We start from the raw sequence: 6,216 nt of genomic DNA, 5'->3' as shown, positions 1-6,216 counted from the left end.
AAAAAAAGAAAGAAAAAGAAAAAAAGAAATGAGGGAAGAAATGAGGACAATGTGGATCATAAATCCAAATATATATATATATATATATATGCGCATATATTTCTGAGATTGTGGTTTTCTAGCTGTGTGTGACTGTCCTTTATTCTGAGATTATGTTTTTTTATATTTTTTATATCAAAATATTTTTCTCTTACGAATGATGGTGATAATAATTAGTTATTGTCTTTACTGGGAAAAATTAAAATTTGCTGGTCTCCTTTGTGTCCTGGAATCTTTTATATGAAAATTTACTCATTCATACAATCCAAAAGACTGGAGATCACCAAACCATTAACAAAAACACAATGTTTTGTTTTATTTGTCTTTTTAGGGGGAGAGAGGAGAAGTTGATTCATGGGGTAAAACACAGAGTCCGGAAGAGGTTACAAACTAAGCTTTGCCATTCAATCGTCATGCCTTAGCACATCTTTTTCCTGATAGCAGCTCTTAGAGCTGGGAGTGAGTTTGAGGAGCCTGGGGCACGGAGCATCAATGAGCATCAATGAGGAAGCGACATAGGTGAGGGCAGGGGAGTATGAGGATCATCTGTGACATCATCACACCTGCATGAAGGGCTGATTCTGTCCTAGAACATTTGCCCTAAAAGTGTTTCCTATATTTCAGGGGACACCTTGATATTGGTTTGTGCTGGCAACAGAAAAACATGGACACTGTGGATGTGTCCATATTCCTGCTGCATTTTGCTTTATCACCAAAGAAGGAAGGTTTGGGTTTCCCAGCTAAAACCCTGCTTGGCAGACAAATAGGGACCTAATTCTTGTCTAGCCTGAAATGATCCATACTGTCCAAATTCTTTTCCAGGTATGTTAGGCAAATTTTTTATTAAAAATCCATATGCAATTAGTCACTCCAACTAGGACTCAAAAATATAGCCAGGTCTAGAAAGCTGATGAATGCTGGGCAGTATATTGATTATTCTTGCTTACTGGCTTTAGAATTGAATCTTTAAACTCAAATGGGGTGGAGGACTTGAGTCGTTTATACCCACCACAGTCAAGGGAGTATAATCTTTTTACTCCCACAAGCCAAGCCAAATGGAAATGAGTCACCGTGTGGCTGAGTCCTGTCCTTGGAACACCCACATTAGGCTGAAACTCAGGGTTCAGCAGTCATTTCTCTGAGTCATAGCTAACTCAGGAGCATAAGCTTATGACAAGGACATGCTGAGTTTCTCCTGCAGAATCTGGGGTAGACATTTTACCTGGAAAGAGCAGACTGGCTCTCTCGGGAAATTTGAGTTTGTTTTCTCAGAGCCTACACTCAGTGCCAGAGATCTCTGCACGTAGTGGTATGCAGCCTGTTATTCTTCAAAATATTCCTTATTTCTCTGGGGGAGAGAGGTCCAGTTTTGGTAAAATGGTGTAAGTAAAACCACACAATGTTAGAGTTAGGACATGAACTTCTTCATATGTTAGCGTATATACTGAGATTGCTTTGCCTCTGATTCCAAGATTTTTTTTGATTTTGTTTGTTTGTTTTACATCTTTATTGGAGTATAATTGCTTTACCATGGTGTGTTAGTTTCTGCTTTATAACAAAGTGAATCAGTTATACATATATCCCCATATCTCTCCCCTCTTGCATCTCCCTCCCTCCCACCCTCCCTATCCCACCCCTCTAGGTGGTCACAAAGCACCGAGCTGATCTCCCTGTGCTATGCGGCTGCTTCCCACTAGCTATCTACCTTACGTTTGGTAGTGTATATATGTCCATGCCACTCTCTCACTTTGTCACAGCTTACCCTTCCCCCTCCCCATATCCTCACGTCCATTCTCTAGTAGGTCTGTGTCTTTATTCCTGTCTTACCCCTAGGTTCTTCATGACATTTTTTTTTCCTTAAATTCCACACATATGTGTTAGCATACGGTATTTGTCTTTCTCTTTCTGACTTACTTCACTCTGTATGACAGACTCTAGGTTCATTCCAAGATTTGATGATAAAAAAAATTCCTACAAGTTTTTTAAAGAATCCTTGACCACTGACCACCTGGACAGAAGGTTACATATAAGGAGTGTTCTCTTGGTCACAGACCTTAAGGTGTACATCTGGCAGCCAGAGGGTCAGAGCTACACGGAGCCAGTCTTGAAGTCACTGAGAATGTTTTGAGTCAGAATTCTCTCTTCCCAATTCAAGACTCACAATCGCCCCGTTACCCAGAGTTTGAAAGTGTTCTGACTTATGTCCTCCCCATGACTGAGCACATCACCAAGATAGTGTCCTTGCTTCTTCTGCTTGTCATGTAACTGAGATTTCCCCTAGGGGCTCCCCTGTCCCTGAAGACCTAAATGAGACTGTTTTGAGCTCTCATGCCACACCTTGAGAAAGTCTACTGCCCACTCCAAGATTTCTCAGAATTCCCAGCGATTTTACCTTTTCACGAGCACTTCTCATTCCAGCTCCCTGCCCCTGTGGAAGTCTTGTTCTCTGCTCTGCACTTCCAGAGCTGTTCTTCTATCTCCACTCAGATATCATCCCAAATACGGAACTCAGCCCTTTTATTAAAAAGAGACTTTATGTTTAAGAGCAGTTTTAGGCTCACAGCAATATGGAGAGAGTTCCCATATAAGCCCTCCCCCCCCACAGGCACAGCCTTCCCAACGACCTACATTCAACCCCAGAATGGTACCTCTGTTACAATCAATGAACCTACACTGACACATCGTTTTCACCCTAAGTCCATAGTTTACATTAGGGTACACTCTTGATGTTGTACATTCTATGGGTTTTGATAAATGTATAAAGACAGATACCCACCCCCCATTATAGTATCATACAGAATAGCTTCACTGCCCTAAAAATCTTCCGTGCTCCTCCTATACATCCCTCCTGAGCCCCGAGACCTTGGTAACCACTAATCTTTCTTACTGCCTCCATAGTTTTGCCGTTTCTAGAATGTCATATAGTTGGAATCATACAGTATGTAGCCTTCTCAGGTTGGCTTCTTTCACTTAGTAATGTGCATATAAGGTTTCCTCATGTCTTTTCATGCCTTTATAGCCCATTTCTTTTTAGCACTAGCTAATATTCCATTGTCTGGGTGTGCCACAGTTTATTTATCCATTCACCTACTGAAGGACATCTTAGTTACCTACAAGTTTTGTCAATTATGAATAAAGTTTTTATAAACATCTGTGTGCAGGTTTTTGTGTGGACATAAGTTTTCACCTCACGTGGGTAAATACCAAGGAGTGTGATTGGCTGGATCATATGGTAAGAGTATGTTTAGTTTTGTAAGAAACTGCGGAACTGTCTTCCAAATTGGCTGTACCATTTTGCATTATCACCAGCAATAAATGAGAGTTCCTGTTGCTCCACATCCTTGTTAGAATTTGGTGTTAGTGTTTTGGATTTTAGCCATTCTAACAGGTAGGTAGTAGTATCTTGTTGTCGTTTTAATTTGTAATTCCCTAATGACATATGATGTTGAGCATCTTTTCAGATGCTTATTTGCCATCTGTATATTTTCTTTGATGAGGAACTCTTCAGATCTCTTGCCCATTTTTTAATCAGGTTGTTCATTTTCTTCTTGTTGACTTTCAAAAGTTCTTTGTATATTTGGGGTGAGTCTGATTCAAAAATTTTTGGGATAAAAAATAATTTGCAGATATTTTTCTTTCATAAATATGTTCCTTTTGCAAATATTTTCTCTCCATTTGTGGCCTATCTTCTCATTGTCTTGAGGTTGATAGTTATTTTTATTCTCAATTTTTAAAGATATAGTTCTTTCACCTCCTGGTTTCTATTGGTGCAATTGATATAATGGCTATAATTCTCTTCTTTCAGATTTTTAAAAGGTTTCTCTCTTTATCTTTGGTATTTTTGCAATAGTATAATACATGCAGCTATTGTTTTATTTTTATTCACCTTTCATGGAACTACTGTACAACCTTAACATGAAAGTAATGCTCTTCACCAGCTATAGAAAATTCTTAGGCAGTAGCTTAGCACATATTGTCTTTCTCTCATTCTCTTTATTCTCTTCTTTCAGTACTCATACATTGGATGAATGTTGGAACTTCTCATTCTATCCTCCATGCCTCTTACTGCTATTTCCTGTTTTCTACCTCTTTATTTGTGTCTAATTTTGCATACTTTCCTCAGTTCTATCTTTTAGTTTATGAATGTTAACTTTAGGTGTATTTAATCTGCTAATTACCTGTTGTTAGTTATCGCTGCCATAACAAATTTTCAGAAACTTTGCAGCTTCAAACAACATCCATTTATTATCTCACAATTTCTGTAGGTCACAAGTCTAGCATGGTGTGGTTTGATACTCTGCTTATGGTCTCACCAGGCTTAAATCAAGGTACCAGCCATGGCTGTGGTTCTTATGTGGGGCTTGAGGTCCTCTTCCAAGATCACTGTTGGTTGGAGGAATTCAGTTCTTTGCAGCTGTAGAACTGAGGTCCCTGTTTCCTTGATTTATGACTCCTTTCATCTTCAAATCAACACTGGTGCATTGAATCCTTCTCATTCTCCTAATCTCTGACTTCCTTTCCGCTGTATTTCTCTCACTTCTCTCACTATCTGTCCTGCATTCCTCTTTTGCTTCTTAGGGCTCATAGGAATACATTGTGCTTCCTATCCTATAATCTAGGATAATCTCTCTATTTTAAGGTCCCCTGATAAGTAAATTGACATCTGTAAAACTCTTTTTGCCATATGACATAATATAACCATGGTGTAACCTAAAAGGCAGAAATCATCGGGCCAAAAACTGCACCTGTTACACTATCCACTGAGTTTTTTGTTTCACTGACTACATTTTTAATTTCTAGGAATTCTAGGTGGGTGGATAGTGGTTAAATCTTCCTGTTCTTTTTCTCATGGTGTCTTTTAGTTACTTGTGATTTTTGTTCCTTCTTTTATGTCTTTAACCAATATTATCTGATTTTCTTAGGGGGTCCATTGTAACCGTTTGTTAAGTCTTGTGATCTTCGTTGTAATCAAGTGATGTGCTGGAGTCAGCTTGTGGGAGCTGATTCATGCATCTCTTCCCACTTTTGCATTCAGTGGCCTCACGATGGTAGCTTGAAGTCAGCCATAATGGGAGTAGTTACGCCATGCAAATTGGCAAATGTTATAAAGTCAGCGATTTTTTTAAAGAGTTGGTTTACCACTGTTCATAATAGACTTAGAATTTTTGAGTTCAAGTTTGACAGCCTTAAATGTAGAAGTCTATTCAGTCTTCACTGAGGGCTGTGCAGTTGCCTCTGCAAGTCGTTCCTGAAGTTTTTTCAATCTGGAATCACCTTGTAATGCTATTTTCTTAGTGTGGGAGTTCCAGGACCATGATGTGGGATGTGTCCATTCAAACCCAGTCACATATGAAACAAAGTCTCATAGTCATATATTCTCAGAGGACTTTTTCTTTTTTTTTTTTCCATATGGAGACCAAGTCAGACTAAGCCTAACAAGCTTCTTTGTTTTCTCCCTGGGCCAGGGAGCTGAATTTTCTAGTCCATCCCTTCACTGTATAAATTGTTGAATCGATTATTGAAAGAATCTTGTCCAGTGGTTTTCAAACTATGTCCCCAGATGCCCTGAGGGATTCTAATAAATGACCCAAGCAGCTGCTTCAGGGAGCAAGAGAAAAGTGGGCAGATTCTTCCCTCCTGCTTCAAAACCAGGGTAGCACACCCCTCTCCTCTCCTTGCACTGCCACACAAGCATACACACACACACACACACACATTTTACCTACACGACATATTAGTCTTCCTGAAAATATCACAGACAACGAAAGGGGTTCCTCTTTTTTTAAATTATGAGATTTCTGAGATATTCCAAACCTTTTACATTATTTTTTCCTGGTACACAACATAGTGATCCAATACTTCTATACATTACAAATACTTTAATAATTTGGGGAAACTGAGGCACAGAGGTATTAGCCAACAATGTATAATATAGTTCTGTGAGTTGGTAAGAGAGTTGAGACTTGAATCCAGGGTCAAAGTAGGTAGAAATAATATTTGGACCAAAAAATTGTAAAACCTCTCTATAACTAGAGATACTTTGTGTGAGAGGCTGGGGTTTAGTTTCTGATCAATGTGAAGAAACACAATGCAAAAGTGATCCGTAAATTACTAAAGCTTTTAATTCTGCTACTATCAGTTTGCCCTAGTAATATTTGCTATTATTTCTGAGTTCAG

The sequence above is a fragment of the Pseudorca crassidens genome, chromosome 5, assembly GCF_039906515.1.
Source record: "Pseudorca crassidens isolate mPseCra1 chromosome 5, mPseCra1.hap1, whole genome shotgun sequence".
NCBI lineage: Eukaryota > Metazoa > Chordata > Mammalia > Artiodactyla > Delphinidae > Pseudorca > Pseudorca crassidens.
The sequence above is the reverse complement of the archived record's forward strand: the minus strand, read 5'-3'. Positions refer to the sequence as shown.